Source organism: Aedes aegypti, chromosome 2, assembly GCF_002204515.2.
Source record: "Aedes aegypti strain LVP_AGWG chromosome 2, AaegL5.0 Primary Assembly, whole genome shotgun sequence".
NCBI lineage: Eukaryota > Metazoa > Arthropoda > Insecta > Diptera > Culicidae > Aedes > Aedes aegypti.
The window spans coordinates 240610096-240621832 of record NC_035108.1 but is presented as its reverse complement, the minus strand read 5'-3'; positions in this window follow the sequence as shown (position 1 = coordinate 240621832).

Below are 11737 nucleotides of genomic sequence, written 5' to 3'. Positions count from 1 at the left end.
TTGATGGAAGGAGGTGACATGTCAAAGCATTTAACAGAGATGACAGGATTGGTGCACAAGCTGCTTGGCATGGGAGAGAAACTGGCGGAATACTGGATCGTGGCAATGTTGTTGTCGAGTTTGCCAGAGTCCTACAATCCACTGATTACGACGTTGGAAGGCCGAGCGGAAAATGAGTTAAAGCTTGATTACGTGAAAGGCAAACTTCTGGATGAATGGCGACGACGGTGCGAGAAAAATGAGATTAGTGAAGATTGGAACGACAAAGCGCTCAAAGTGGGAATGCAGCGACGAGAAAGGCAACAAGGAGGAAATAATTTCAGACGTGAGTGTTATTATTGCCATGAAGATGGTCATATCCGGCGGGATTGTCCAAGATTGAACGCAGGTAGACCAATTGCTGGAGAAAAGTCAAGAACGGAAAATGAAGATGCATCTGATTATGAGCGTGGTTCGAGATGGAATAATGGGCGCAACGTGTGTTTCACCACAACAACGACAAATTTCAACGGAACTCAAGGGTGGTTGATTGACAGCGGAAGTGCTTCACACATGACACGAGAGATGGAACGATTGAAAAGCATTATTCCGTGTGACAACAGAATTTTATTGGCTGATGGAAAACGTGTGCCAGTAAGAGCTACCGGAACCTGCGAGTTTCAAGGATGTGGAGCAAACGGTGAAACGATTGGAGTAAAGATGAGAAATGTAGCATATGTACCTGAGTTAGCTGCAAATATCATTTCCGTAATTCGACTGGTGGAAGAAGGGTTTACTGTTACGTTTGGATCAAAAGACTGCAAAATTTGCCATGATAACAGGGTGGTCTTAGTTGGCGAAAAACGAGGTGCTCTGTTTTATCTGCGTGAGCCACATAATTGAAAGGAAGATGAAAACTGTAGGAGTCATAATTGTTTTGGATTCAGGAGGAGTATCAGGAAGCGAGGCGTTGACACTAAGGAGGAGTGATGGAAATTAGATAGTGTCTGACCCCTCGCAGATCGGTGCGTTTATGAGAGAAGTGTGCGACCCCCCGATGGAGAAAGTTGGCGCGAATGTCATTGTTGTTGTAATCGAGAGCGAGTAAAGACAGATCCGTGTATCGTGTTACGTTGTAAATTAATAAACGTATTATTGATTATTAGAAAGAAATTCTGTGTATTCTTCCTAAAACGTTGAATTCCCGTTGTAGTTCGTGATTGTTTATTTTCGGGAAATCCACTGTGCTATTGGAATTCCAACATTACATCGATGCAAATTACATTATTTTTTGCTGTGTGGGCAATATTCACTTATCGCCCGCGACATCCTGGCTACGAAGAACACTTTGTATTGATATATGGTTGGGGATCGTTCAAATATTACGTAACGCAACAGGGGGAGGGAGGGGGTCTTACATAGTGTTACGGTCCATACAAAAAAATAAAAATTTCCATACAAAAGCTGTTACTTGGGGGAGGGAGGGGGTCTAAAATTAGCAAATTTTGCGTTACGTAATATTTGAATGAACCCTTGTCCAAGGCCTGTGTTTGACCCTTTTAAAACCGAGGGGAACGACTATAAAGGCCCAAACGCAATGATAACGGAACAGCAACGGAAAGCGGAACCGGTTCGCCAGCATGAATCACACCATTTAAACTAAGCTGTCAAAGAATGAAAGTGAACCAACACTAGTCGTTATAGCAGGTCCGTCCGACTCGGGCTCAGATTGGGTACCTCTTCTAGTATTGCATTTGGTCCCTCGGTAGTACAAAAGGTACCCAAGATTAACAGATCGCAGTACACTTTTCACGGCATTCTAGATTACCTTGTGAGCCATAAACTTTTGGACAACTGCAAGGGACATGGAGGTCTTTAATGTGTCTTTGTTTATAGCATGTTATAGTTCTTGCTGGCGTACCGGTTCCTCTTTCCGTTGCCGTCCGCTATCATTGCGTTTGGACCTTAAAGCTAAGTATGCTGTTTCGCACAAGCAAAGTAAAGAAATTCCTTGACTGAATAGGTCAAGAAATTTCCTACAGAAAGCCTGTTGGGCAGAGGTGGACACACCACAACGCAAAACAGGGTCACCGAAGCGGAACGCGGAACCAGGATTTCGGTAGGAAAGAAACAACTACAACTTGACTACTGTACGCAACGAGAAAGCTTTAATAAACACGTCTGAACGGATCGAACATCACATTACGGATGAATGGCAAACTTTCCATTCTCCCTTTCTTCCTTTGCTATTTGGCGCGCTCGCCGACTGCCCTACCGGCGCATGCGTCATTCGCCATTCTCTACACATCAGTGTTGCCGCTTTGCTTACGAGGCACAACCATTGCATACTCCAACACTCCTCCTCAATGTTGTCCTCGTACTCGTCCGCATCCTCTCTGCCTTTCTTGTTGGGGCAAACTCCTCCTGCTTCAAGCATCGACAACGTAATCTACCAACCGGCCGGGTCGGACTCCTCGATTGCTCCTCCTGGATCGTCTAACTTTCCTCCAGTCATCAGCATCCGTATCCGAGTTTCCACTGCGGAACTCCGCCACTTGCAGCGGCTCCACTTCCTCGCTTGAAGTGTCCGCATCGAAGTATTCTTCATCTTCTTCTGCTCTATTCGGCTCCATCTCCGAATACCAGCTCACCACACTGACTGGTGAACTTCTTAGCTTCGTCGTCTTCTTCTCGCCAATTATCGGCCGCTGGCCCTCTACTTTCTTCTCAACCTTCGCCAACTTCAGCCGATACAATGACCCCGACTTTTCACCAATTACCACTTTCTTACCAGATGCATCGCAAATATCGCAACCATCTTTCTTAAATGTCACTGAAAAATCTTTTGCCGTCAGTCTGTCCACTGAAACGAGTCCACTCTTCAACGACGGAACGTACAACACGTCGGTTAGTTTCACTTCAACTTTACTTCCGTTTCCGTCTACACCGTACACAACACCTTCGCCACAACCAGCAGCGGTAACCACTTTACCGTTCGCCAGCATTACGCTTGGGCCTTTTTCTTCCTTCAGTGACTTGAAAAAGTTCCTGTCGCCCGTCATGTGCCGACTCGCTCCACTGTCAATGTACCAGCACTTTCGCTGATCGATTCCAGCCATAAAACACACACTTCTGGCACCACAATTTTCGTTCTTCACTTGTTTCGCATTTTGATTCACACGCACTCTGTCGTTCGGCGTCTTCTTTTCTTCGCACTCTCGTTCTAGCTCCTGCTTCGCTAGCAAAAATGATCGACAGTTGCGACGCAAATGACCGGGCTTGTCGCAAAAGTAGCATCTTCTCACTGGTGCTCTATTGCCGAGTCCATCACGCTTTGCACTTCATTTTGCACAACAACACTTTTCATCGCCTTCGTCTCACATTGCCTTTCACTCATTTCGCCGGAACGCTCTCTCCGACGCTCGAACTCATCGATCAGCTTCGACTTCACAAGCTGCATCGTGATGTCCACATCGGCACGACTCTCCAACGCCGTCACCAAACCACCATACGAATCAGGCAAGCTACGCAAGATCATCGCAATCCGCAGCGACTCCTCTAGCTGTTGGCCTGCATTCGTCAAACGATCGAATAAATCGTCAAGCACAACCAGATGACTCTCAAGGTCACCTTCTTCCGCGAGATTTAACGAACACAGTTTCTTCAACAAAGACACACGTGACGTTACCGTGTTCTTCTCGTGATAACCACGCAACTGATCCCAAAAAGCTTTTGCACTGTTTGCTTCCTTTACCAGTGCAAACTGGTTATCATCAATACACAATCCGATAGTGGCACGAGCTTTCCGGTCGTCCTTCGTCCACTGATCGGTCACTACAGCCGGCTTCGCATCACCGACCACATACCACAGCTCCTCCCTGGTCAGGAGCATCTCCATCCGGAACTTCCATATTTGCCAGTTGTGGTTGTTCAACCTGGCAAACGCAAATTTGTTCACATCCGCCATTTTGTCCACGCAAAATCACCACCGCGGAGAAAAACAACTCACACACACTCACACATGGCGTGATCACTTTCGCTATCTCGGAACCTTTTTCCAACGCAATCCGGAACCTTCCCTTCGGCACTGCTGGGCCCATTGATGGCAGAATCAGGCAGCAGTGGAACGGGAGAAGCGCCAGGAATTCGGAATCAGCAGAAAGAAGCTTTTACACTCGCGGAATCACTTACAAACGGGTTTTTATTCGGGGGAAATAAATGTAATGCACGCGATGGGCAAACGGACTTTGAACGAATGAAAAATAATGAACATACCAGTTATGTTGCTGTCATCAGCTCTCGGTTACCTTTCAGGGGTGGGCGATGTAGCGTACGTTGTGAAAAGGTCGTATTATTGGATTTCCACACTCCTCCTCAATATAACGTCCTTTTGCAGCTACTCCTTGACCCCAAGAATTTGTCGGAATCGTTCCAGCTTTTGAGGTCCCAGCGGCTTCGTTAAGGCGTCTGCCGCCATAGAATCAGTCGGGCAATACTCCAAAATAATCTGTTTCGTTATACACAGCTCTTCAACGAATCTTTCACGCGTGTCGATATGTTTCGACCTACGACTCGCTCTTTCAGTCGTGACGAACGAAATACAACCTTGGTTGTCCTCTCGCAGCACGGTTGGATTATGTTGCTCTTCGTCGAAGTCTCGTAGAAGCTTCCTCAGCCAAAGAGCCTCTTGGCAGGCTTCGCTGAGCGCCACATACTCAGCCTCCATAGAGGAAAGTGTGACGCATGATTGTCTTCGACTGGCCCAGGAGATAGCACCGTCTCCAAACATGAAGACGAATCCAGAGGTTGATCGCCTTGTTTCGATGTCATCTGCCCAGTCAGAATCCGTGTAACCAGACAGAACTCGATCTTCGCCTCCACCAAGGTGAAGGTAAAAGTTGCGGGTCGCCTTCAAGTAACGAAGTACCCGCTTAGCCGCTGACCAGTCACGCTCACTTGGTTTGGCGAACTTTCTGCCGAGAATTGCTGCACTGACAGCCAAGTCCGGTCGGACACTAACAGCCAAATACAGAATTCCGCCTACCAAACTCCGGTACTTGGTCGCGTCGATCAGTTCTTCACTTGTGTCCACAGTCTTCAGAAACCCCGGATCCATCGGGGAGGTCGCAGGTTTCGCTTGATCCATACCAAACTTTGAAATCAGTTGGTCAATGTAAACTGGAAGACGCAGCTTGAAGCCTTCGCTATCTCGTAGCACCTCCATACCAAGGAAGTGACGTACCTTCCCAAGGTTTGTCAGCTCGAACTCGTTCATCAAGCTTCCGATGATACGCTGAATTTCCTTCTCATCCGTTGAGGCCACGAGCATGTCGTCAACGTAGACGAGAATGAAAATCTTCAGACTGCCTGCTCTTTTCATAAACAAACACTGGTCTGCATTAGACGAACGGAATCCAAGCTTCGACAACACTTCTTGCAGCTTCTTATTCCAGCAACGTGCGGCCTGTCGCAGGCCGTAGATGCTGCGTTTAAGATGGCATACTAACTCCTCCTGTCCCTGCACCTCGTAACCAGGTGGTTGGCGCATGTAGAGGTCTTCATCAAGCTCACCGTTGAGATAGGCCGTCTTTACGTCAACATGCCGAACAAACATGTTCTGCTTCGCGGCCACTGCCAAGAATGTACGGAACGTCGCTTGATGCGTTACTGGAGCAAACACTTGATTAAAGTCCACTCCGAACTTCTGCGCATATCCTTGCGCCACTATTCTTGCCTTGTATTTCACTACTCGTCCCAGTTCGTCCTTCTTCACTTTATACACCCACTTGGAGCCTATCGTCTTCTTTCCCGCAGGCAACGCAACAAGTTCCCAAGTGTCATTTCGTCGATGCGACTCAAGTTCATCGTTCATTGCATCTCGCCACTCACGTTTCTGCTTTGCCTCACTAACGTTCGCCGGCTCCTCAACCGCACACGCAGCAATACCCACAGAAAAGTCTAGCACATAGTCATTCAAATGTTTCGGAATTGCACCACGGTTTTGGCGGGAAGACTGACGAACTGGGATTTGCACTCTTTCTTCGGAAATGTCACTCATCGAATCGTATTGGCTATTCTCATCACTTTCTTCATTTCTTGCCTCTTCTCCTGGCAGCACTCTCAAAGGATCTTCTTCGCGTACTGCTCCTTCTTCGAACTTAGGCTTCTCTTCCTTCAATAGCACTTCAATCTCCTCAGCATGTCGGCGTCTTTCCGGGTTCGAAACAGCAACAGGATGCTCTGTAGCAGACGATCCATTTCCCAGCTCAATGAACCGGGCATCTCGACTGACAATGATACGATCCGTGTCACGATCGAGGAAGCGGTATCCTTTATGCTCCATGGAATATCCAACGAAGGTCAATTTTCGAGCCTTGCTTTCCAATTTGCTACGCTTGGTGTCCGGAATATGCACGAAAGCTTCAGCACCAAACACCCGAAGATTGCTGAGGTCTGGTTTGCGGCCCCACCACAGTTCATAGGGCGTCTTGTCGATTGTCCTTGACGGGAGTCGATTCTGCAGGTACGTAGCAGTGAGTACTGCTTCACCCCAGTACCTTTTCTCTAGGTTCGCGTCGATCAACATGCATGTCGCCATCTCGGTGATCGACCGGTTCTTCCGCTCAGCAACACCGTTGGATTGTGGGGAATATGCGGTAGTGTATTGTGGTTTTATGCCCTCTTCCTTGTAAAATCGTCTCAACTCGGCATTATCAAATTCGCCACCGCCATCCGACCTAACTACGCGCGGCTTGCGACCTGTTAGAGTCTCGACCCAGCGAACATAGTCTTTAATATTTCCTGCTGCCTCGGACTTTGTCTTCAATAGGTATGTCACGGTGAACCGGCTATAGTCATCAATAATATGCATGACATAGCGGCTACCACTCGTGCTCTCATTCTTCATCGGCCCACAAAGGTCAGTGTGGACGATGTCGAGTATCTGCGTGGATTTTCGTTCAGAAACCACAGGAAAGGGGGCGCGAGAAGACTTCCCCTCTAGGCAACACTCGCAAACAACCCGCAACCCACAGTTGCTTACCTTGATTCCTGTTGCAAGCTCCTCCTTCAGCAAACGCTCAGCTGCCGCCCAGTCTCGGTGGCCCAATCGACGATGCCACTGGTGCTGGCAGTTCTCCAGATGTTGACCAGCTGTCGCATTCATCGATGAATGGCCATGGCGCAGCCGATATAAACCGCCGGTGCGAACTCCGGTCGCCACAACGGTTCCATTCGGATCACAAATCTTGCACGAATCTTCTTCAAAGACCACTTTCAGGTTCTTCTTCGCTAAACGCCCCACAGAAATCAAGCTTGTCGCGAGACCCGGCACATACTTCACTTCTGCCATTGTGATCTTCACGTTTTCACCGGCATCGTCAACACTATCGATCACACCACTACCTTCACCGCAAATTTTCGTTTTCTCACCATTCGCCATGGTGATCCATCCTCCAGCTGATTCCCGGAGATCAACGAAGAATGACTTGTCTCCGGTCATGTGCGTACTCGCACCGCTATCGATGATCCAGGCAGACGGACCGGTTTCTTCGTGAATTGTGAAGGCAACTTCACGTTCGCCACCCTGTGTGGTAGCGGTCTTCGCTTTTGCCACCTCCTTCCTCGAACTATTTGCACTCTGCGACGCGAGGAACTTCCTGCAGTTCCGGCGCAAGTGGCCCGGCAGTTTGCAAAAATGACACGTTCTCGTTTCGTTAAATTTCTTACCTTCGGAGGAACGCATCGCTTTCTCCGTTTTGGCAGAGGTGCCTTCCCTCTCCAAACGCCGGAGGTACTCATCCATGAGTTTCGATTTGACCACATCCATGGATATGTCGTCATCGGAACGACCATCTAAAGCAGAGACAATCGCGTCGAACGACGGCGGCAAGCTTCGCAAGAGCATACAGATCTTAGTGTCCTTGTCGAGCTCGGTGCCCGCGGCGCCCAACCGATCGAACAACTCGTCAATATCACACAAATGTCGCTCCAAATCACCACGCTCCGGCAGATTCATAGCACATAATTTCTTAAGGAGCGAGACGCGCACTGATCGGCTCGTTTTCTGATGGTACGATTTAAGCGAATTGTACACATCACGCGCGGTGACACTGTTCTTCACCAGTGGGAGCTGGCTGTCTTCTAACAAAAGCACTATCGTCGCTTTAGCCTTCCGATCGGCATTCTTCCACTTCGCGTATTCATCGGCAGCTTCTTCTTCTGGAGGATCGTCCTCAATGGCACACCACAGATCCTCGCGACACAGAAGCATTTCAACGCGCACTTTCCAGGTCTGCCAGTTCTGTCCATTCAGTTTCGGAACGGAGAACCTGGCATCAACCATTTTCACAAACTGTTTATCACTTGGCAAACCGAAATAAACTTTTCTTGACGGTGCCGCACACTACCCCTTTTCTTCAACGATCAGCGGCGAGGAAATCAGACTCCGCTCACCAACACACTCACAGCCGGCGCCCGGCGGTCTTCGCGATACTTCTTCCAAACTTTTCGCACACGCGGCGGAACAAAAATGGCGGCTCGGCCAGCCAAAACTTTTCCGGAACACTTCCTCGAATTCCGTGGCGACCAGGCCTCTGGGCCCATAACCTGATGGCAGAATCAGGCAGCAGTGGAACGGGAGAAGCGCCAGGAATTCGGAATCAGCAGAAAGAAGCTTTTACACTCGCGGAATCACTTACAAACGGGTTTTTATTCGGGGGAAATAAATGTAATGCACGCGATGGGCAAACGGACTTTGAACGAATGAAAAATAATGAACATACCAGTTATGTTGCTGTCATCAGCTCTCGGTTACCTTTCAGGGGTGGGCGATGTAGCGTACGTTGTGAAAAGGTCGTATTATTGGATTTCCACACCCATAACCTGTTGGGCAGAGGTGGACACACCACAACGCAAAACAGGGTCACCGAAGCGGAACCAGGATTTCGGTAGGAAAGAAACAACTACAACTTGACTACTGTACGCAACGAGAAAGCTTTAATAAACACGTCTGAACGGATCGAACATCACATTACGGATGAATGGCAAACTTTCCATTCTCCCTTTCTTCCTTTGCTATTTGGCGCGCTCGCCGACTGCCCTACCGGCGCATGTGTCATTCGCCATTCTCTACACATCAGTGTTGCCGCTTTGCTTACGAGGCACAACCATTGCATACTCCAACAAAGCCCCCTTTGAAATGACATTTCTTTTCAACTGCGTACTGCGATCAGAAAACTGTGAGTTTCTGGACTATTTAAGTGAAGAAATTTTCCACGCAACGAGATAGGCGTTCCCTTTTCTTGTCAGTAGCAAACCAGCCTTAAATCTATTTCGTATTGTCACACCGCCACCAAACTGGATCGCGCCAGTGACTTATTTACGACGCGTCTCAACTCGTCGCATTTTAAATTCAGTTTTTTAGCGTGGTGTGGTTACAGATTAATTTAATTTTAACGGATACTGCAATCATTTTTTCGATTTTATCCATTTTAAGGACAGCCAAAAATTTCTACAAATTTTGTGCTTCTGATTTTGTGATTTTCTCAGCAAAATGCTAATAATATCTGGTTCATAACTATACATTATAGGAAGCCGGATCATATTCTTGGCACTTTTGATTCACTTCGGCAGTGAGGTTTTTTTAAAGCTACCTACCTTGATACATTGATGGCTACAGCGTAGCGTCATGCCAGATCCGTCACACTCAGGCTCAGATTCGGTACCGCTTCTAGTTTTGCATTAGGTCCCTTGGTAGTACAAAAGGTACCCAAGTTTGACAGATCGCAGTACACTTTTCGCGGCATTCTAGATTATCTTATGAGCCAAAAAATTTTGGCAACTGCAAGGGACATGGAGGTCTTTAATTTGTCTTTGGTCATGCCATTTCCGGGCGTATTGTAGAGCTCCATCTTTGTCGGTCTTGGGTTAAACTTCTCCAGTTGCCCCGAACGTTTAGGGTCGCCAGGTCCTCTTCCACTGCGTACAGCCAGCGTATTCGTGGTCTTCCCCGAAGAGCTTTTGAAGCTACAAAGTTTATATTTGGCCCCAACATGCGTTGCACTGATGTGCTCCTTAGGCTGATACAAATATTAATTTTCTTTTATGTCATCAAATCCGAAGATTTTGAAGGGGAGAAAAAAAATATTCATGATTTATTTGACATCAGTTAGGTTTTTTCAATTTTTAAAGTAAAAAACAAGTAAAATAATGATCCAGAGGACGTTTGAAAAAAGTTCAACAACTATCGTTAAAAATAAAAATTCGAAAAAAATAACTTTTTTTTCATTTTTATTTTTTTGTTCCTTATTTATTTTTATTCCCCCCTCCCTCGAACCTTCCAAGTGGTCTCGGACATAAAAGAAATTTAATATTTGTATCAGCCTTATTGCAAAGTTTCAGAAAATTCGGCCGTGAAAAACCCCCCATGCCCAAGTGAATCATTGAAGTGCCCCCAAGTGGTTCTGCACTCTATAGTCCATTTTACGAAACGGCAACACTGATGATATTGCTGTTACTTTCACACTTTACGACACCACCTACTGTAACAATTTCATTCATAAAACGAGCGTTCAGCTGTTCAAAAACGTCTCGTAAAATGGACTATGGGCTTATTCACAAATTCCATAACGCTGAAGGGGGTGGGTGGGTGTCCTTAAGATGTTACAGCTCATACAAAATTTGTAAGATGTTCATATAAAAAGCGTTATGAAGGGGTGGGTGGGTATCAAAAATGGCCATTTTCGGCGTTATGAAATTTGTGAATGAACCCTATTGGTACGAGACGACTTCAAACAGAGAGCCGATCGGAAGTCTGACGATGCAACGATCACAAGGAAAAAAAATGGCTCAATCAAGCGGTAATTGTTAAGAAAACCCACCCACCCCCTTATAACACTTTTTGTATGAATATTCTACAAATTTTGTATGAACTGTTACATTTTGAGGACACCCACCCACCCCTTACTGCATTATTAAATATGTGAACAGTAGAGTGATGCAAATTTTGAAATGTTGGCTCCCCTATACTTAAACAATTTTATATTATGGTAAACAGCTTCCTCCCAAAGATTCAATTGATTCTGAAGAAATTCAACTGTGCACAAGCCATTTGAAGTTTATATGGAAAACGCCAACTTTTTGTGTCCAGGCCTTTATCTCTTCGACATCATATTTTATGGGAAAGTAAATAACCTTTTGCTCATGTGAAATCCCTTCAGCCACAACTTTGCTAAAGACCACATATTGATAGGACTTAAGGTTAAATTGCTATTCTTAATCATAAACTGGGTTTGCATTTAGCATGCTTAACCAACTGCTCGGCTGGCAACCGTGGTGCTCCTGGCGGGTAGAATGAGCCATTTTACGAGACGTTTCGGAACAGCTGATCGCCGCTACGGCGTCAATAGGCCTTTTCATGTGACAGATCCGTCTATGCATTTGTTTACAACGGTGGAGGACCGGTGCTAACACGGGCCTGTCATTTTCATAGAAGAAATGTCAAAGTGCTTCCCGATCAGCTGATTTGAGACGTCATTTGAATATGCCTATTGACAGGAGACCTGGGATTAAATCCAGCGTGATTTTCAATAACGCCTCATCTTACCAAACGAGGACATGGAGAAAATGACAAAAAAGAGATCCAAAAATGTTCGTTACTGCAACATTACACCTAGTTATTGTATCAGCTACCTCTTTGTTACCCATATTGCACATAAAAAAGCACTTTTGTGATCAGAAATATTTTAATAATTTTTCT